This window comes from Pristiophorus japonicus, chromosome 13, assembly GCF_044704955.1.
Source record: "Pristiophorus japonicus isolate sPriJap1 chromosome 13, sPriJap1.hap1, whole genome shotgun sequence".
Classification (NCBI taxonomy): domain Eukaryota; kingdom Metazoa; phylum Chordata; class Chondrichthyes; family Pristiophoridae; genus Pristiophorus; species Pristiophorus japonicus.
In genome coordinates this window covers 15,702,629-15,725,368 of record NC_091989.1, presented here as the reverse complement: position 1 = coordinate 15,725,368, position 22,740 = coordinate 15,702,629, and the positions used below count along the sequence as shown (strand labels likewise).

Here is a 22,740-nt window from a genome sequence, read left to right as displayed (position 1 = left end):
GTCCAAACTCGTCCTTTTTTAAAAAATAAACAGACCGTCCAAGCTACCCATACAAGGCCAGATCCTCGTCCAGAAATACAGGACACAAATTCTTGCGGTGTGCTTTTCATTCCAATCCCATCCCGTTGTACAGGTTGGACCTTCCTTATCCAGGACTCCCTTATGCGGCACCACCCCTCGTCCGGCATGATTCTGGTGGCCGGGGGCGCATGCACAGAAAGTGGCCAACCTCCACCCCGAATTTGGGGCCATGCTGACACTCGGCCTGCCAGGGGGCTGTCCACATTCGGTCCCGCCCACACGTGGGGGGCAGGGGGGGGGGTTTCCCCACCCGGTGTCAAAATCTCGACCTCCGATAAATGACTCAGACACCTTCAGCTCCGGCAGAGGTTTCTTTAATTTACTTGCTAGCAAGGGAAAGGTCACAGTCAGTCGATGGCTAAGTGAACATCTCCGAAATTTTACAGTTTCACGAGATATTTATACAGTAAAACCCAAGTTATGGCCTCTCCCTGTGTATTGGCTCTGTCTCGCAGTCAGTGAATACAGATAAAGAGTTAATTACTACATCCTTGTCCTGACATGGTTTCCAGATATTTCCTTTTGTCAGGGTTATTAGTTGGCCAGCCGGCCATTATTCGATGAGAGTGTGGTAATGAACTATTACCTGCCTTGCATTGTGTCAGGATTGTCCAGTTTCCTAGTCCGTTATCTTTTTGTATCAAATGGATGAGGTCTCTACAAGAGATAATGGCTGGTGGTTTGAGTACTTCCAAAAGGGTGGGGTGGTGTGGAACTGGTGTTGTATAGACAATAGGAGAGCACCATGGGGGGTACTTGTCTCAGCAGGACTTGTCTCCTAGCTGTCTGGTGGCTATCGGCCATTTCAAGCCAGGTTTAGCTGTTTATGCAAGCCGACTGCTTTATGCAGAAATTTCTGGAAGGACCAGGACTCCATTTTGTTACATATTGCAAAGGGCACAAGAATACCGTGTGGTATCAGCTTAGATAAAAATACATTTCCACAATGGGGAACTGATGACCCCCACCCCACAGACCTCAGGCTATCTCCTTTTATCCGGCAAAATCCCTTGTTCGGCACAGGCCAGGTCCCGAGGGTGCCGGATAAGGGCGGTTCAACCTGTATTAGATTCTGAAGGGGCTTGACAGGGTAGATATGGAGAGGATGTTCCCCCTCATGGGCATAGTTTCAGAATAAGGAGCCGCCCACTTAAAACTGAGATGAGGAGAAATTTCTTAGACTTTTCAATCTATGGAATTCTCTGCTCCAGAGAGCTGTGGAGGCTGGGTCATTGAATATATTTAAAGTGGAGATAGGCAGATTTTTGAATGATAAGGGAGTCGAGGGTTATGGAGAGTGGGCAGGGAAGTGGAGTTGAGGCCAAGATCAGATCAGCAAGGATCTTATTGAATGGCGGAGCAGGCTCCAGGGGCCGGATGGCCTACTCCTGTTCCTATTTCTTATGTTCTTGTGTCGCAGTCCTATTCATTAATGACAACTGTTCTCGTTCGCCTACAATGGGGGAACAAGGTGTTTATTGAGTTTCCTGCAGGTTGCGTGTTCAATGAGACCCTCAATGAAAGGCAGCCATTTGGTTTCCTGTTGTCTCACCAGCTCCTACCCATTGGTGCTCAAGCGTTATCTGGAACTAAGTGGAAAGAATCCCATCTCCCCATGACTGGTCAACCAACCCCCTCAGCTCCCATTTATGAATTAGGCTGGCTCATCCATCATTAACACAGCTTCTTACAATGATAGAGGGATAATCAATGCAGGGCCAGGCTGTATCAGTCCTTACTGTGTCAATTCTAATACCATCTTTGTTTTTCAACATCCTCATGAAGAAATTGTCAAACGAACCCAAGGTGATGGAAGAAAAAAATTTTTACGTCGCGAGTGGTTAGGTTCTGGAATACACTGATGAAAGGATGTTCAAGGCAGACTCAATCTTCTCTTTTTCAAAAGGGATAAGAGTCTGAAGGAAAAAAATTTGCGGGGAAAGGGCAGGGGAGTGGGATTGGCCGAGAGTCAGCAGGGGCTCGATGGGCCGAATGGCCGTGTTGTCTGATGTTACCATTCTATGATTCTATGAAAGAAATTAAAGAAAGACTTGCATTTATATAGCGCCTTTCATGACCACCGGACGTCTCGAAGCGCTTTACAGCCAATGAATTACTTTTGGAGTTTAGTCGCTGTTGTATTGTAGGAAACCCTGATTTCACTTTGTTTTGGTTAACTGTTGAATGATGAAATTTATTTTACCAAACCATTCCTGTTCATTTCCCTATAAGCTCTGCTGATTTATGCCCCAATAAAACCTGTTCCTTGCCATGAATGCCCCTGTTAAACTGACGTTCACCCATTTAGTTTGATTGGGTCAAGTGTTAAACATTGTTTGTCGTGTTAATATGGAGTTCCTGTTTGGCAGAATAAGGTTCAACGGAAAGCCACACCCAAACTTTCTTATAACCAAAGTACATTGAACTATAGCAGTTTATTGAGTCCTGCCAAACCCTTCTTCTCGTTACATTTTTTTTAATCCCTTTGGTCTTGCTCAGCAACATTCCTGCAGCCCTCTTTGCTGTTCGTTTCTTTCATTTGACGCCCTTTTCCCATTTTTCATTCCTTTCTTTTAATGTTTGACCTCGTTGCCTTTTTTAAACTCTTCCTGTTATATATGCAGACTATAGATGTACTCTATTGTTACATAAGATGGAGACTTGTTACTTGATGTACTATCTAAGGTTTACACTGTGTATGTACTATGCTGGCACCACAAGAGGGTGCAACTGGTGGAGACCGGTGTTTCCTGTTGGTGGGAGACCTGAGGGTCACCTGCATAGCTCTGCAGGACCCAGTATAAAAGGCTGCCCACCAAGCTTGTGCCTCACTTTGGAGTTACGAATGAAGGACCAAGGTCACTACAGTTTGAGTACAACACATTGCCTCGTGGAGTCATTCACAAGTGCATTACAGACACAACACTTTTCTAATCCCTTTTACTATGGCCTTTGCAAAATACCGTTTCCCCCCCCCCCCCCCCCCCCGCATAAGCATGGAAAACATTGTGTGCTCAGCACGTGCAGTATTGAGGACGTGGCATGGCCATTCGAGTGATGTATTAGTCCTGATTAAGGGAATTTCTCAGAGCCTTCTGGAATGTGAGACGTGCATCTCCTGGCATTGTGATCTTTCTCCATGGCTAATAAGCAACCACTTCTGTTTGTGCTGTCTGTTGTAGTCTTGCAGCGTTGTTGGAGATGGAAGACTCGGAGGGGGCGGAAATAGTGCCCTTTGAACTCTTGGGACTGAGTTGCAAAATGGTGGGATGAAAAATTCTCTGAGCGGCGTTTGAGTAATCTGGTCCAGTAGATGAAGGTCCACAGCAGAAAAAACTCCATTTCAGCAGCTGTGCTCACGAAAGCAGTGAAGGCTGATGTTTTTAAAAATAAATTCATTCACAGGATGTGGGCGTCGCTGGCAAGGCTGGCATTTATTGCCCATCCCTAATTGCCCTCGAGAAAGTGGTGGTGAGCCACCATTTCAGAGGGTAGTTAAGAGTCAATTACATTGCTGTGGGTCTGATGTCGCATCTAGGCCAGACGGGTAAAAATCTCAGATTTCCTTCCCGAAAGGGCATTAGTGAACCAGATGGATTTTTAGAACAATCCAGCAATTTCACAGTTGCCATTACTCATGCTAGCTTTTTTTAAATATCAGATTTATTTGAACTCTGGTTCCTGGATCATTAGTCCAGTATCATAACCACTGCATTACCATACCGGTTTGGGCAATAGTCCCTGATTGTCTGAAATTGGGATTAAAGGAGGGATTTGGTCTACTTCTGGACATGCTACAGGCCCAAAGTTTGCCACCATTTAGGAGCCAAATGTTTTTTGGAGCTAACTTAACTTTGCAAGTTTCGCCAATGGTATAACGCCGTCCTTAACGGATAACGATCGTTTTTTTTTTAAGTACCGTTTTTCTGATGTCCCTCGGGGTCAAACCCACCCATAATGCTATTTTTGCCCGTTTCGCCAATAAGGATTTTTTTTTTTTTTTTTTAAGGACAGCGCTGAGGACCACTCTTTGCCTTACCAAGCCGGAGTCCGACCGAAATCTCTTAACGGAGCCTTAGGATTGATTTGTTGTGCTGATCTGTATTTATTTTGTTCCTATTGAATATAGTGATGCAATATTATCTTTGAATTAATTCATTTATGAAAGAAAGTTTTTATTTTTCAGGACTTAATATTTACTGTGATAAAACACTTGGGTGATTTGGCCAGGGATATGCGCGGCTGTGGTGGGCCATTTGGCCAGGGATAGGGGCGACTGTGGTGGGCCATTTGGCCAGGGATAGGGGCGACTGGTGGGGCCATTTGGCCAGGGATAGGGGCGACTGGTGGGCCATTTGGCCAGGGATAGGCGCGGCTGTGGTGGGCCATTTGGCCAGGGATAGGTGCAGCTGCAGCCGGCCATTTGCGAGCCGTTGGCCGAGTCCGGTGGCTCGGACGGAGAGTTCAGCAGCAAACGCTCCCAGGGCAGGTACAGCTGGATTAGCTCCAGTGTATAAAAGCTCCCTCTGCACAATTATATAAAAGCAGTCCTCAGCCCACATTTCCTTCCTCCCACGCCCGGGAACCAGGGAGGACAGCGCCTTTCCTCCCATTGTGCCTTGCGTTACCCTGGAAACCTAAACGCTTGGGCATGCGCAGAACAGGCCTCACTTTTTCGGTGCAAAAAATTAGCTCCAACCTCAAAATCAGATGTGTTTCTGCGTTGCGCCAAAATGAAAACTAATTTTGGCGAAACTTCAGACTTTTTTTTGTCGTTATTTCAGACTCAAAAAAACGGCCGTTAATCTGAAATAAAGCCAAAAAATGTCAATGTGGAATTTTGGGCCGACTGTACCTTGAGGAAGACATTGAGTGCTAAGTGTGCAACAATAATCTGTCCCAACCACCACCTCGTTCCCTTTCCCCCCCCCCCCCAACCTTCCCTTTATACCCTGATGGGCACAAATAATTGTTGGGATTTGTTAGAAAAAGCTACCAAATGATTTCAGGAATAATATTTTGTACCATGCTATTCAACAAAAAAATGTAAAATCAAATAGAATAATTGCCATTTCTATTGAGCTGTAGAAATAAAAACAGCGGCAATTTCTTGAATGTTTGATATTTAATCTTTTGGTGATGTGGGAGACGTTTCAAATGACTTTGAAGCTGTGACATTCGATATCTGTGTGACCATTGCTGTTAATCACTGGAACTATGGCCACTTTAAGGTGGATTCGCTGGCATCAGATCTAGAAGTATTTGACCTCTCTTCAGCAAATGCAGTACTACAGATTGAACTTCCCTTATTCGGAACCCTCTGGATCTGGCCTGTTGTGGATAAGGGATTTTTCCAGACGAGGGGTGGTCATGTTAAATTGGATGGTACAGGTACTGAGCAAGGGGATATCGGGGTGGGCTGGGAGTGCAGCAGAGAGATCATGGCAGGGGGGGGGGGGTGGATCGCGGGGTCAGGCCAGCGATTGCGGGAGTCGGCAGCGAGCAAGGACTTCAATTTGTTCACGTCTGAGTTCTGCAAATACGCCACCCAGTGGCCGGAAATAGTTCCGGACCAGGGATAGTTACGGATAAGGGAGTTCTGGATAAGGGAGGTTCAACTTGTATCTGGGAACTCGAGTTAAGCAAACTCTCTTGTAATATTGACTCAAAATAATAATGATTTGAGATTGCCATTTAACACCATTTTAGACCCTAACCTAATTGGACCTGGATTTGAGTCTCTCCAAACGCATTTGACTTCAGATCTTCACAAACAGCAGAACTGAGTTTGCCTGATTCCTCCCTCCCCGCCCCCTGCCGGTGAAACGATAGTGTGCTAATCCCTCTAAGCTGCACGGCCGCGCAGCAATGGGAAAGGTTCCACACAGGCTGCTCACTGGCTTCCCTATTGTAAATGCTGTGCATGCGCAGACATTTAAAGGGACCGTGCACTAAAAGAAACAGGCCACGCAGAACAAAGCACAGCTCATGGAGCATTCGTGCTAGTTCACCAGTGATCAATTACTCTCTTTACCCCCCCTCCCCCTTTCTGAATTTTCTCAGTAACGATGGCCAAATAAACAAGATGTTGTTTATCAGTGGCAAATTCTGCCACTTCACTGGTTCAGCAGGCAGCTGCTGCAGTTTGAGCGGAGGTAGTATGTCGCATCATATAAACATCACGTGCAACAAAGTGGTTCCTAACTCCACAAAACTGGTAAGCTACTGAGATGTGTTTCTGATTAAACTTCGGGGCTCTGCGAAGACCCAAATCTTCGCTGACATCGAGACAGCAGGATTTGACATCCTATCCAGCAGAACAGAACAACCACCACCACCTGCATTTACGTTAGCACCTTTTTAACGTCGTTAAAAGTTCCATGACGCCTCGCAGAAGCGTAATCAGACAAACCACCAAACCACATAAGGAGATATTGGGGCGTATGACCTATAGCTTGGTCAAAGAGCCAGGTTTTAAGGAGAGTCTTAAAGGAGGAGAGACTGACTGGTTTGAGGAGGGAGTTCTAAAGTATAGTATCTCGGCAGCTGAAGGCATGTCCGCCAATGGTAGGTAGAGTGGCTAAAATGGAAGATGCGCAAAAGGCCAGAATTGGTGAACCTGTGCTTCAGATCTTTTCTGGACTTCCCCCACTTCAGCAAGATGTTTGCTTTCCCTCGTGGAACTTTTAGATGCCGTCAGGCCAGATATGTCAAGTCATAGACTTTCTCAATGACTCAAGTGCCAGGTGCTAATTGTAGGTGGCGAAGGGTAATTCTTGTTCGTTCATTCACGGGATGTGGGTGTAGCTGGCATTGCCCATCCCTAGTTGCCCTTGTGAAAGGGGGTGGTGAGCTTTTTTCTTGAACCACTGGTGAAGTGCTATTAGGACAGGAATTCCAGGATTTTGGCCCAGCGTCGATGACGGAACGGCGATATTTGTCCAAGTCAGGATGGTGTGTGACTTGGTGCTGGTGTTCCCATGCCCCTGTTTCCCTGGTCCTTGTAGGTGAAGGTCACGGATTTGCGAGGTGCCATAAGCATGCTCTGTTTTCAAAGCTCCTTCTTGCAATGATCTAAGTGGCTGTGTTTTTGAGTTTGAGTAGTTCTTGCACCCTGATTGACTTTGGGCATATTGACAATGTCCCACTCAAAATAGGCCACTCCAAACTTGAGCAAGGTCCATCATGGAATATCCTGTAAGCAACCCTCCCCCTAAGCTGCGTGGGCACCGATCGGGAGGTCCCGCGCAGGCCAGCTGTTGACGCGAGGGGCGATACGGTGCATGTGCAACCGCACAGCAAATTTAAAGGAGCCATGTACGAAAAAAAGTTCGAGGGAATATTGCCTTTAAGTATTTGAGATACGCAGGGAAACTTGCATCACTCTGATGCTAACCATCCTGGATAGTACCAAAGCTTCTGCTTCATCCATGCTTGTTTGCTATTGAAAATAGATTGCTTTCTGGTGTGGGGAAGGAGAGGGGTGAATGCTTGGTGGAGACTAGCAATGGGCACTTTATGCACTCATCAATGTTGGTACATTTTTATAAATTGCAAATTAGTCGAAAAAAAATCTGATTCTGACCGTTAAACTTAGCTACAATGGAAGATGCTGAATTTGACCGTTCAGTAATGGTAATGGAACTATGATTGTGCTACTTACTGCCTACTTTGACCAACGTAGTCTTCCTCCTCCTCTAGAGTTGGTCATTTTTGCTGTGAACATGTTGAAGGAAGTGAAGTTGAGATCAATTTATATGAAGGCATTGAACTTTGTTTAAATAGATGCTTCAAATTAGCTTTAATGAGGTGCGAGCGCATTATTATAAATGTACGCACAGGATGTCGGTACATCCTGCTGACGAGAAAATTGATGGTGTATCTGAGCACCAACACAGATTTCACCTGTGTTGCTTTCTTGTGCAATTCTGAGGTTCAGTTCTTGCGTTAACTCGGTTTTGAATATTATCTATAATTTTTCCAGGAATGAATGCAACTTTATAGCCCAATATATTTCCAGTTAACTCAACTCCATTTTAGTTGTGGGATTTTTATCTGAGTAATGCGCTTCCTGGTTGTCTTCCACACTAAAATGACATCAGCAATAACATGCCTTCTGTTGCCTAGGCCCCAAGCTCCACCTCTCTACCTCTCTTTCCTCCTTCAAGGTGCTCCTTAAAACCTACCACTTTCCCCTGCCCTGATTTCTCCTTATGTGGCTCAGTGTCAAACTTTTTGTGTGAAGTGCCTTGGGACTTTTCACTACATTAAAGGCACTATATAAATACAAGTTGTATCAGTGGTTATGTTACTGGACTAGTAATGCAGAGGCCTGAACTAATGATCCAGAGACACAAGTTCAAATCCCACCATGGCAGCTGGGGAATTAATTGAATAAATCTGGAATAAAAAGCTAGTATCAGTAATGGTGACCACTACCAGATTATCGTAAAAACCCATCTGGTTCACTAATGCCATTTCGGGAAGGAAATCTGCCATCCTTACCTGGTTTGGCCTATATGTGACTCCAGACCCACAGCAATGTGGTAGACTCTCAACTGTCCTCTGGAACAGCCTAGCAAGTCACTCGAGGCCAATTTGAGATGGGCAATAAATGCTGGCCTTGCTAACATCACCCACATCCTGTGAACGAAAAAAAAAAATCCCTAGATTTTATTGGCCATTGACCATTTTTGTCCCAAGAATCGCTTTTGCTACCCTCATGCCCAAAAGAATATGAAAACAAAAGAACACTGGTACAGGGAAGAAGAGTGTGACAAATTACTGGGTTAGGATAACCTCACATTTTGCTTCCTCGTCCTTTTGAGTTTTAATCATCTCGGGTTTGTGAATTGCTTGGACATGAGAATGTGTGGTTTTCATCAGATTGCACAAGTATTGTCGATATTGGCAGTCCAAGCATGTGTGCAACTGAAGGAGTAGAATCCGTCCAGAATGATTGAAAGACTGGTCCATCTGGGAGCAGTATGAACACAGCAGTGTATCCTCAGCCAGAGTGTTACAAGCTCTTGCCCATAACCTTGAATTATATCTGGACACAGGCTGCTGTTGTTGGGCAAGTTGGGGATTACACGCACAATTGTGCAGTGCCTGAATTTCCCTCGCTCTTTTGCACCCGTCGATTGATTCTTGCTCCCAATTGCATCTTGGCTCATAATCATGGCTCCGCCCCCAGGCTATAGAGCCATACACGCAAATTTCCTGAAACTGATTCAAAATGGATGTTAAAATTTTAGGCACAGGGAACAGTCATGTTTTACTAAAACAAGCATTCTCCACACTGACATCTGCACTGTATTTTCTGTTTCTTGGAATGCATTTTGTATTGCTTCAGTGTGAGTCGCATTCAAAAAAATTAAAAGCTTCCATTGCATGTTCTTGAACATGCTGTGTCCAATGTGCATGAATTAGATCGATTGTACCTTCAATGTTCATGCGGTGTGAGTTCCACGCTTTCCTCGGGACCCCGATTGTCTGCACTGATTTCCGCTTGTGTCAGCTGTGGCTCAGAGGGCAGCACTCTCTCTCTGAGTCAGAAAGTTGTGAGTTCAAGTCCAACTCCAGGGACTTGAGCACAAATCCAAGCTGACACTCCAGTGCATTGCTGAGGGAGCGTTGCACCATTGGATGTGCTTTCTTTCGGATGAGACGTTAAACCGAGGCCCCGTCTGCCCTCGCAGGTGGATATAAAAGATCCCACAGCACTATTTCGAAGAGGAGCAGGGGAGTCCTGGTGTCCTGGCCAATAGTTTTAAAAAAACATAACAGATTATCTGGTCATTATCTCATTACTGTTTGTGGGAGCTTCCTGTGCGCAGATTGGCTGCCGTGTTTCCCACATTACAGCAGTGACGACACTCACAAAGTACTTCATTGGCTGTAAAGTGCTTTGAGATGTCTGGTGGTTGTGAAAAGTGCTATATAAATGTATGTCTGTCTTGAATATGCCTTGTTTTGATATGAACTGATATCTTTAAAATTAGCTTAATTTTGGGTGCAACTTCCCAATTACGCCCTCACAGGAAATCCACCCTGGCGTATGGAGGGAGAAGGCTTGATGGTCAGGGTGGCCTATTCTCATTTCCATGCCTTCTGATGATTTTTGACATGCGGAGTAATGTCTCAGCAACAGGAGGGAAAATTGCTGAGAGTTCAATTGATGCCGGTCTTGATCAAATTGCTGGGAGTGTGGGATCCTAATGCCTGCCTTGCTTCCATGTTAGGAGAGGTGACAGTAAGGGATAGAAAATAAAAGGATGGAAAGAATTCCTCTAAACCTGTTCTGTAAATGTCATTATTCCAATGACGTACTTAATTTTATTGCAGGAGAGGCTCATGGCACGAAGAGTTGGTTTCAGCAAGACCGTTCTCCTCAATGAAACATTGAAGTAAAATGACGCTGTAGTTCAGAAGCAGCTGCACAGCTACAACTCGGTAAGACCTTATTTTTAGTTAGCAACAATGGGAATCTTCGCAGGTCTGTGAAGAGAGAAACAGTTAACGCTTCAGGTCAATGACCCTTCGTCAGAACTGAAAAATGTTAGAGATGTAATCTAAACACGGCAGCCAATTTGCACACAGTAAGGTCCCACAAGCAGCAATGAGATGATCAGATAATCTGTTTTTATGCATGTTGGTTGAGTGATAAATATTGGCCAGGACTTTGGGGATAACTCCCCTGTTCCTCTTCGAATAGTGCTACGGGATCTTTTATGCCCACCCGAGGGGGCCGACGGGGCCTCAGTTTAACATCGCATCCAAAAGGCAGCACCTCCGACAGTGCAACACTCCCTCAGCACTGCACTGGAGTGTCAGCCTGGATTATGTGCTGAAGTCTCTGGAATGCAACTCGAACCCACAACCTTCTGACTCAGGCGTGAGTGCTGCCCACTAAGCCACAGCTGACACCTAAGAACTGACATTCGTTTTTCGACTTAAGGATCCCGAGGTGAAACATTAACTTATTTTTCTCTTTCTGACCAACTTGCAGTGCATTTCCAGTGCTATGTTTTTTTTCTTCCTGAACAATTACATATTGCTTAAACTCAATGTTACTTGGTAAATTCTGTCAATCAATGCTTAGAGGAGCTGGAGGAATCTGTGTGCCTTTTGACCTCTATCCTTATTTGGTCGTGGCGAAAGGGGGGAGTTTCCTTGGAGGTGTAGCGCCCCCTCTATTTGCTTTCATCAATGTAATTGTAGACAATAGCATCAGGAATTGCTTTTTATTGCAAATTACAGACTGTGTTCATTTTCCTTTATCCCCTGAAGGGGCATTAGTGTTGTTTGTGAAGCCTTGTCTTGCAATATTCTAGCTGGCAATCCTTAACAGGATTAATAGCTTTGCATTTACCAGCGTATCCATTTATTGTTTGACTGGTTAACCCCTCTGCAGAAAGTCCCAAATGAAATATTTAAGAATCTGTGCTGTAACATAGATCTAAATGGAAGCAATGTTTTTAAGGGGAAGCTCGATAAACACATGAGGGAGAAAGGAATAGAAGGGCGTGCTGATGGGGTCAGATCAAGAGGGGTGGGAGGAGGCTCAAATGGAGCATAAACCGGCATAGACCTGTTGGACTGAATCTATGGGGAGTGGGCAGGGAAGTGGATTTGAGGCCAAGATCAGATCAGCCATGATCTTATTGAATGGCAGAGCAGGCTCGAGGGGCCAAAAGGCCGACTCATGCTCCTATTTCGAATGTTCTTATGAATGGCGTGTTTCTGTACTGTATATTCTGTATGTGTTGGCTATATCCTGACCTGTTCTGCTTCTCCTGCAACCATGTGCTAATGGTTACTGTTGAGAATGAATTGATGGCTGGGTGTGCCACAGAGCACACTGTTACATGGAATGAGTTACACTCGGCTGGGTTTGAGCAGCTCTGAACAGCTGGTCTGAGCCAGATGAGTAGAGGCTGAAGAATGGATTACGCTACAGTTCTACAGGCGAAGAATATTGTTTGACTGATTTGACTGGTGAGAGAGGATGTGGAGGAGATGGGGAGGGCTGGCAATTAAAAGGGGCGGGGATCAAATTTTTAAAAATAGAAATAAAAACTATTTTCAGTGTGCTATGCTACGAAAATTTGCGACGAGGGATTAGTTAAGTGACAATCGTGGTCGGGAATAGAGATTTGGGAGATTGGCAGTAAATTGAAGCGTATTGAAGGATCCCAACTCGTAGAGCAAATTTCTAGCACACTCTGGCACAGAATATTGACCTCTGTCTAGAATTCTGTCTTGAAAATCTATTATTTAAGTCTTCAAAGTATATTTAAAAAAATGAGAAATATAAGTCCGAAAATTGCGGTTGGAGGCTTCCTGTGGGCAGACATCTCCGACCGAAATGTTTTTAACGAAAATACGTGGTGGTCCTGGAGGAACGTAGAATTGTGGTCCGAGGCCTAGTTGCGCAGTCCAGCGTACGGGAACATGTCTTCCAGGAGCGTATGCATTATCTTGGGATCGCGTAGGCCTGGGCCACCAATTCTCATTCACAGTAATTACTATCAATGAAAATAAATACCTGTACCCCCAAAATCAATTAAAACACAAACATAAATTTTAAAAAAAACTTCACTTTTTTTTAATTAATAGAAATTGCATTAAATTAAATGTTTGGGAGAAAAATTTATTTTGGTGTATTTTAAAAAAAAAAAAAATTGCCGCTGCTCTCTTTTTTTTGTTGCTGTTTGTTCAAATGTCAAGTCAGTCGTCTGGTTAAGTTCGGGAGAAAGGATCGAGTGCTTTGTGACCGATTGTTATCCTGGAGTTACCTCGCGGGGAGAGCAGTGTTGGTCTCTCCATCTCTGGTCGTGTTCCTGGAGGTTGCGTCATGTTGTTTCCAGTCGCCCCGCCCCCACTCTCCTGCCATTGGTTGCCCGACATGCCCATCCTCGTGGTGACCTGCCTTTACTCGACCAATCAAAGTGAACAAGCTCTTTAACTGCACTTTAGGAAGGATGTGAAGGCCTTGGAGAGGATGCAGGAAAGATTTGGGCAAGTTCAGAACCAGGGGACACAGTCTAAGGATAAGGGGTAAGCCATTTAGCACCGAGGTGAGGAGAAACTTCTTCACCCAGAGAGTGGTGAACCTGTGGAATTCTCTACCACAGAAAGTAGTTGAGGCCAGTTTGTTAGATATATTCAAAAGGTAATTAGATGTAGTCCTTACGGCTAAAGGGATCAAGGGAAATGGAAAGAAAGCAGGAATGGGGTACTGAAGTTGCATGATCAGCCATGATCCACATTGAATGGTGATGCAGGCTCGAAGGGCCGAATGGCCTCCGACCGCACCTATTTTCTATGTTTCTACAATATTTTAATAATCAAAATAAACTTTCCTTCATAGGGTTTTTAATATAAAAATAAGTAACATCTATTTTTTTTTTCTATATTTTAAAACTCTTACGCTGGTAAAAGTATCAGGCCAAAGAGTTTGAAAGACATTTGCTAGGCAAGAGTTGGGCAAATAGCCCAAATCTCCGCTCGTGAATGTCCTTCCCCCGGGGATGCATCACGTGCTGAGAAACGGCGTTTGCGAGGCCTCTTGCGGTGTGTGCGCACGTCGTACTCACACAGAGAGGCAGCAATTTTCTGGCCGTTATATTGGGTTAAACAAGAAAAATATAGAAACCACTGTGGCCTTTGTATCTCTTCCATCAACTTGGTTTCGAGAGGCCAGTCATTTTAGACTTGCCTTCTAACTGCCTGGTGACCACATTTAGAAAGTAGAGTGCAAGTTGTAACTACTGCGGATTATAAATTCCCCATGGTCTTGTCCGAAGTACTGTAACTGGATGACCAATTCGCTATGTTTTAGGTTTGTATCTGAGTGAGATTGAAATTACAAGTATGGTGAGAATTTTATCTGTGATCTTGTACTGGTTTCATGCAGAATGTCACACCATCTGAAAGTACACTACACTTTGAATCCTTGCACATTTATATAGCGCCTTTCACGACCACCAGACATCTCGAAGGGCTTTACAGCCAATGAAGTACTTTTGGAGTGTAGTCACTGTTCTAATGTGGGAAACACAGCAGTCAATTTATGTACAGCAAGCTCTCACAAACAGCAATGTGGTAATGACCATATAATCAGTTTTTGTTATGTTGATTGAGGCCAGCACACCAGGGAGCACTCCCCTGCTCTTCTAAATAGTGTCATGGGATTTTTTTACATCCACTTGAGAGAGCAGACGGGACCTCGCTTTAACATCTGAAAGATGGTACCTCCAACAGTACAGCACTCCCTCAGCACTGCACTGGAGTGTCAGCCTAGATTTATGTGCTCAAGCCCCTGGAGTGGGACTTGAACCCACAACCTTCTGACTCAGAGGTGAGTGTGCCACCCACTGTAGCTGACACTGTATGCCAGTATGGTGAGTGCAGTATGATTTGGTTTGAATAATTGAAGCGTTGCCCAACATTTACTGACGTTGCATTGGAGTTTTATTTATTGGGGTGTGGGGGTGGAAAGTGAAACAATTTCTGTAGATTCTCTTCAGCTGTTTAGATTCCACCTGTTCAAGTTATTCAAGCCCAGTGCAGTGTGTTGCACTTTTCTGTAGAATGTGGAACACTTTTGTATGGATTCGCCTTACAGGAACTGAAGTGCTACAGATGATTTTGGAAATATTTTTACATGTCATTTGATATTTCAATATATGCACCAAATAAAATAAGATCACAGCCAGTGGACAATGTAGGCTTGTTTGAATTTGGAATTCAATGGTTTACTGAAAGTTGTAGTTTTAACTTTTTTTTAAAACCGTGTTGCATTTTTTGCTGGAGGTATTTTTTAAAGAATATTTTTCAGTATCCTGAAAATCACCCCAAAAAAGAGAGAAACCTGATCTTCTAGTACCAAATGGATAAGAACATAGGAGGAGGCCATTCCGCCCCACTCCGCCATTCAATGAGATCAGGGCTGACCTGCGATCTAACTCCACATACCCGCCTTTGACCCCTATCCCTCAATGCCTTTGGTTAACAAAAAGCGATCAATCTCCGATTCAAAATGAACAATTGATCTTGCGTCAATTGCCGTTTGCGGGAGAGATGAAACGCACAACGATGCAGTGTATTTCCCACAGGTAGGTGAACTAGATCATTCAGAAGTGCAGGACTGTTTGAAATTTGACTCTGCTAACTGTATGAAGCAAAACCTTCCACTGTACGCAAGTACTTGCGACTCACTCACTTGTTAATATTGGGGGAAAGAGAAGGGGGCTTTCAAGAGAACTGATTCTGGTAAATCAGAAAAGGAGCTGTTCAATCAGCACCACTCATTTGTAATCGCTTAACCATTAAATGAGTTAACCATGATGGTCTGTTGAAAAGGATTTTTCCCTCAATTTGTCTGTTAATGGGGTTAAAAGCATCCCTATATCTATATCACTCCTTCCTTTCTTTAATGTCAGAATTCATATCTCTGACTCCCTTCATGTGCTGCCTAGTCATCAATCACTAACAGCCGCAGGGTTATTCATTCTCGAATCGCAAATCAAACTCTCTAGGATATCTTTCTGAAAGCCTTTGGAGTTGAATCTATATAAAATCTTTAATGAGTTGTTTGGATATTTCTATTATTGAACTGAAACTCACTCCGTGCTTAAATGTAGCAGAGATTATAGTTAATAAGCTGTTTAACTTGGGCAGTGAACATAGGACTAGAGGGCAATTGATCATAGGCGTTGATCAGAATTTGAGATTAGAAAAAACCTTTTTCCTCCATAAGAGAAGGCACCTCTTTAAAAATGAGACGGTTGTTATCTGTTGAGACCAGGGATTGAAGCTTTTACAAGTTCGGCACCCTTGGGACCTGACCGGTGCTGGAATTTTCCGAACCACGGGAGGTCACGCTTTTTGTGTGCGTGTGTGTGTGTGTGTGTGCACGCGCATGCTGGCAGCCTGTGGCCGGCTCCCTCAGCCAATTGTCAAACACACTCACTGACTGACAGCCGCTCCGGCCAATCGAAGCTTTAAAAAAAATAAATCTTCCTCTCCCTCAGGCCCAACTAATGCGGAACCATGGATCTTTCCAGACCACCTGTAATGGAATTATCAATGTTGCTTGATTTTTTTTTTCTGTCGGGCGAGGTAAGGGAAGGGACTTAATGCTGCGTATAGTAGGGGATCATGTTGTGTGGGAGGAAAATTGATGATTGAATAAACTCATGAATTCTGGATAGAGCAGATCTGATGGGCCAATTGACCTGTCATGGCCCTGAATTTTCTTTTCTTCAAGAAGAATGGTGGAAAATCTGAAATTTAAAAAGGAAGAAATACTCTAAAGGTCCACTGTCTAAAGGAAGAAACTGGGTTAATGTTTGGGAGATGTCAAGGTTCTCTCCCTGAAATAGGAATCTGCCTTTTCTCTCTTGGATTCTGACCCACTTGCTGTGCATTCCAACACTTCTGTGTTAATCTGACTGCACTTCTTTAGCAAGTGTGCAGCATGCTGACCCTTGAAGCATTTGCCTTGCTCTGATGCAATACCAGCAGTTTTTGACATACACTGGAAAATTTTAATGATCAACTGACCAGGTCTCGGAAGGAATTTCCTTCGGGACAGATTGCATCTTCAGAGCTGGAAGAAGTAGTTTGTTTTGTTGTAAAGCCAGTTACTGTGTGCTTGGAAAGTGTTGGTGCCGAGATGTGAATTATTAGCAAAACACCCAAGTAGCAATTGCTGAGGATTTTTGGAAATGGAGCTCAATATGAAATCTGGATCATAGGAGAGAAAAGCATCTTCATCCAGCTAGGCCTATGGATGATTACTTGGATACATTCACACAGGATCACGTGTACCATCCTTGCAAGGAAGGGGTGAGCTTGCCTCCCCTCCATCTCGGATTTGTGTATCTACAGGGCTGAGTGAGTCTGAGCCTGTGCTCAGGAGGTTTGGTCAGGCTGAGCCTGAAGCAGGAATTTGGAGGATCGAAGAGCTGGGTGAAGTATTGCTCAGTGGAGTTGGGGAGGAGAGCGATGGGATGGGACAGTATTGTTGAGGGTTTTAGGAAGGCTTGGCTGGGGATCTGGGATTGAAGTCCCATTGGTCATAGAGATTGGGTACAGAGTGTGGAGCTGAAGACTGTGCATACATGCTTCGACCCAGGGATGACACCACAAAAGTCTTGTCTTGATGCAAAATCATTCGGGCGGAAACTGAAGGACTCTTAAGGTTGACCTCCTGCACAGAAAGAGGGCGTTTGAAGAATGGAGCACTCCTGATAAAGCTGAAATCAGTGTCCTGGCCAATATTTATCCCTCCATCAACATCACAAAACCGATTACCTGGTCATGATCACATTGCTGTTTGTGGGAGCTTGCTGTGCACATATTGGCTGCCGCGTTTCCCACATTGCAACCATGACTACAAAGTACTTCATTGGCTGTAAAGCACTTTGAGACGTCTGGTGGTCACGAAAGGCGCTATAAAAATGCAAGTCTTTCTTTATCCCAGCCTTTGAAAAGGATCTAGTGCATTCAGCATTGCTTCAGCAGGTGGCAGCTTAGTCCATGAGTTTCGTATCCCAATACCGGAGACAAGATGTTCCTTCTGGACTTGTTTAGTTTGCACATTTCTGGTGTGGTACAGGTGCCCAGATGTTCCCGTTTCCAGATCATATCTGCTGCTTATTTTGAAGGATACCTGAACACACTCTTTGCTCGTCAAGAGCCGCATGGATTTACTGCACAGTGATCTCTAATCGTTCTGTAAGATGTTTCTATGCACTACAACAGGTTTCATTCTCTCTCTGAACTCCTGGGGCTGCATGTTTTCTGATTCTACGCAACCACAGGCATTTTTGGGGTTTCTGCCAATAGATTTCTAAGATATCTACAGTCACTTTGGCTGGCAGTGTTGAATTGCAATCGAAGGTGGGGCACACACATCTCATTTTAACCCCTTCAGTTTAACACTTTTTGCCTTGATCTAGCAGTGTGACAAATTGCCCCATCTACGTTTGCGAATGCCAACCTACAGGAGTACTATGATTCAGCAAAAAATGATGGAGGATGTGGTTTAGAGTTGTGCCAGAAAAAATGCACTAACTGTTAAAATTAATAGATTTTATGAAAATAAATGCAGAATCAAATCGAGGGCGGATGAGGGCTCCCTCAATCTTTTTTTCTGTTCTTTTACCGCCCCCCCCACCTCCTCCCATTCTTGACTGAGATTGTCACTAAAAGAAGGCATTTATATAGCGCCTTTCACTATTACCAGACGTCTCAAAGCGCTTTACAACCAATGAATTACTTTTTGGAGTGTCGTCACTGTTGTACTCTGGGAAAACGGTAGCAGTCAACTTGCGCACAGCAAGCTCCCACAAACAGCAATGTGATAATCACCAGATAATTTGTTTTTGTTATGTTGACTGAGGGATAAATATTGGCCCCAGGACACTGGGGATAACTCCCCTGCTCTTCTTCAAAATAGTGCCATGAGATCTTTTAAGTTCACCTGAGAGGCAGACAGAGCCTCGGTTTGACGTCTCATCTGAAAGACGGCACCTCCAACAGTGCAGCACTCTCTCAGTACTGCACTGTAGTGTCAGCCTTGATTGATTGTGCTCAAGTTCCTGGAGTTGGTTCTCTATTCATGAAGTACAGTTCCACAAACACCTTCCAGTATATCGCACAATGTACTCTCACAACACAACATGTGCAAACGTTGGCCTTGGGCGATGACAGGTTATTCTCATTACGGGAGTGGGGCACTATAGCTGAGCTGACCCTGAACGCTCTCAATCTCCAGACGCACTCACTTCCAGTAGGGGATGTAGGACCAGTCGGAGGCCATTTGGCCCCTCGAGCCCGATCTGCCATTCAATTAGAACAGAACTGATCTGTATCGTAACTCCATCCACTGTGACTTGGTTCTGTGACCCTTGCTACCCTTGCCCAACAGAAACCAACCAATCTCGGGGTTCATGGGATTGGAAATGGGAGCTCAAACCCTGGGTGGGTTTTCCCTTTCGAACCCAATTGCACAGAACTAAGTTGGAGCACTTGTTACACAACTCTTTCTGAGATCAGGAAACCCAGGACAGATTGGATGTTGAGTTCAAGATCTTTTTGGTCTGCATGGCTTGGCAGCTCAGTAAGCCGTCGCGAGAGTCTAAGTGCCCTCTCTTATAAATATCTCTCTTTAAGTTAACCTGTTATTAGTTTCTTTGAATCTTGGATTAATAGAAGAAAGAAAAGAAAGTCTTGCATTTCTATCGCGTTTCCCGCGATCATCGGATGTCCCAAAGCGCTTTACAGCCAATGATGTACTTTTGGAGTGTAGTCACTGTTGTAATGCAAGAAATGCATTATGACAAGCTCCCACAAACAGCAATGTCATAATGACCAGATATTCTGCTTTAGTGATGTTGGTTGAGGGATAAATATTGGCCAGGACACCAGGGATAACTCCCCTGCTCTTGTTCGAAATAGTGCCACGGGATCTTTTACATCCACCTGAGAGCAGACAGGGCTTCGGTTTAACGTCTCCTCTGAAAGACGGCACCTCCGACAGTGCAGCACTCCCTCAACACTGCACTGGAGTGTCAGCCTCTCTTTTTTTTTGTCCTGGAATGGGACTTGAATCCACAACCTTCTGACTCGGGTGAGTCTGCTACCCACTGAGCCACTGGCTCGTGGATCACAAAATATTCACCACTTATATAAAAAAAATCTTTCCATAGGCTTACAGCTTTCGACAGTTTACTTGATTCATTGACGTGAATTGATAAAATAAGTCTTCGTTTGTGTCATTTCCAGAGTACAAAATAGCATACTTGCGAAGTATCTGATTGAGACAGCGAGTCACAGTTTAGTTAAGTTTCTAAATGAACAATGCCAGCAGAGATTCGAACTTTTATTCAGACATCTAAGAGTTCTGAAACAACTTGCCTTATTTTTGATACAATTCTGTTGGGACACTTTTTTTTTACCCATTTGTTCCTCCTCTCCAATTGCCCTTCATTAAACAATCATCCCAGGTTGATCAGCTTTCAAAAGTTCCTCATAATGAAGTGGAGCATTACATTCCACAGTCACTGAGGCAGAGATGAAAGCAGATTTTTTTTTTGAGGAATAATTTCGTTTTTGTCTAGATTTTATCCGGTTGTTAAAAGTGCTAACTGATTCGTCACTTCTAGTTGATAACTCCCACCCAATGTCAGCATGGCTGCAGATTGAAGTTCCAAGTATTTTGTTAATGCATTTCTTAAAACGGAGGAGAGTAAATCCTAATGTACTCTGGTAAATATCACTTGCCTACAATTAATCATATAAAACTATGTGGTACTGTTGCAGTTTACAGAATGCCGAAGAGAATATTTTAGGCAGTATTTAGTGGAGTAATCTTAGTTTGTAAGATGCATAAAAATCGGCATCAGACTAGGTTTTGTGGATGAAGAAAAGACTTGCATTTCTATAGCGCCTTTCACAACCATTGGATGTCTCCAAGCGCTTTACAGCCAATGAAGTACATTTGAAATGTTGTCACTGTTGTAATGTGGGAAACGCGGCAGCCAATTTGCGCACAGCAAGCTCCCACAAACAACAATGTGATAATGACCAGATAATCTGTTTTTGTTGTGTTGATTGAGGGATAAATATTGGCCACGACACCGGGGATAACTCCCCTGCTCCTCTTCGAAAAATGCCATGGGATCTTTTAGGTCCACCTGAGAGAGCAGACGGGGCCTCGGTTTAACGTCTCATCCGAAAGACTGATCCGAAAGCTCCATTTCATTCTCATCCTATTGCACTTCCTGCAACAAAAGTGAACCCACTTCCCGATGAAGAAGGGATCAGAGTCCGGCAACTATATTCTTACTGAACGTAAGATTCCACATGTACTCTGGCAACAATTAATTCTACCTCTACCACCACCTCCCGTGACCCTGCCACCATCTCTGATACGTTACACTGCTTGTCTGACATCCAGTACTGGATAAGCAGAAATTTCCTCCAACTAAATATTGGAAAGACCAAAGTTTTTGGGCCCAAGTTTCGAGCCGCGCCGAGAACGGCGCAGTCCCGACCTGGATGCCCGTTTTTCGCGCCACAAGGTGCGCCTAAAAAAAACTTCCAGATTCTCCAGCTCCCTGCTGGTCGTTTGCAGCTCGGTGCGGCGCAGCAGGAGCTGTTGGGGGCGGAGCCAGGTCTCTGCACTGAAAACAGTGCCGGGACCTCTGCACATGCGCACTACAGTGGGCACGCATGTGCAGTAGCTCCAGGCGCCCAAAACTGTGTGGGAGGGGCCCGAAGCACGCAGCCCCGAGCCCTGGCCGAATGGCCTCACTGGGGCTGCGTGCGTAAGGCTGCCTCCCACGGCCAGCTCCTCCCGCTTCCCGCCCCCCGCCTCTGGACCGGACCCGACCCCCGCTTCCCCCCCCCGGTTCCTGGACCGGACTCTCCCCCGACCCCCTGGACTGGACCCGACCCGACTCCCGCTTCCCCCCTCCCCCGCCTCCGGACCGGACCCGACACCGACCTGACTCCCGCTCCCCCCCTCACCCCCGGACTGGACCTGACCTGCCCTCCCTCTCCCTCCCTCCCCCCGACCCGAACCGACCTCCCTCCCTCCCTCCCACCACCCCCCCCGACCCGCGCTCCCCCCGACCCGACCCAATGAGTCTCGGGCCCGACCCGTTCAGCCTCCCCCATCTCCTTTTCCCCCCCCCCCCCCCAATCTCCTTTTCCCCCCCCTCCTCCTCCTTTTCCTTCTCCTCCCCCCCCGCCTTCTCCCACCCCCCCCTCCTCTCCCTCCTTCTCCTTCTCCCCCCCCCCCCCCTCTCTCCCTCTACCCCCCTCGCTGTCAGAAACACATACACAGACAGACAGAGAATGAGAGACACACAAAGACAGACAGAGAGATAGAGACACACTGGGTGGGGGCGGGGGGCAATCCCAGCACGCTGTTGGAGGGCTCCCGGTGCTGCAGTCGGTAAGTAGGAAATGTTTAATTTTTTAAAAATTATTTCTTCTTAATTTTTTTGATTGATTTATTGATGTTTTTATCATTTATTATTGATGATGGCTCTTTATTTGTAAAACTGAAGTGTTTAATGTTTGTAAACTTCCCTTTAAACCCCCCCCCCCCCCCCATTCCCTACGCCTGATTTGTAACCTACGCCTGATTTTCTAAAGTGTAGACAAGGTTTTTTCGAGCGTACAAAGATCTTCACTTACTCCATTCTAAGTTAGTTTGGAGTAAGTTTTCACTGACGAAACTTTGAAAACAGGCGTAAGTGGCCGGACATGCCCCCTTTTGAAAAAAAATTCTGTTCCAAAGTGAAACTGTTCTAACTGACTAGAACTGGAGCAAACTAAATGGCGAGAATTCCGATTTCTAAGATACTCCGTTCTACACCAGTTGCTCCTAAAAAATCAGGAGCAAATCATGTTGAAACTTGGGGCCTTTATCTTCGGTCCCCACCACAAACGCCGTTCCATACCCACCGACTCCCTCCCTTGGCCACTGTCTGAGGCTGAACCAGACCATTCGCAACCTTGGTGTCGTATTTGACCCCGAGGTGAGCTTCTGACAACATCACCAAACCTGCCTACTTCCAGCTCCCGAACATCGCATCACTCCACCCCTGCCTCAGCACATCTGTTGAAACCCAC

At 45.1% G+C, this 22,740-nt stretch overlaps 1 long non-coding RNA gene across 9 annotated transcripts in view; it reads left to right on the top strand.

The window, feature by feature from the left end:
• The window catches only part of LOC139278425 (uncharacterized), a 339,699-nt gene that overhangs the window by 244,773 nt on the left and 72,186 nt on the right, over nt 1–22,740 (top strand). For all 9 annotated transcript variants that reach the window (XR_011596261.1, XR_011596257.1, XR_011596263.1 and 6 more), the window contains one exon: nt 10,429–10,536. This is a non-coding gene — a long non-coding RNA (uncharacterized lncRNA). The remainder of the gene's footprint in view (nt 1–10,428; nt 10,537–22,740) is intronic.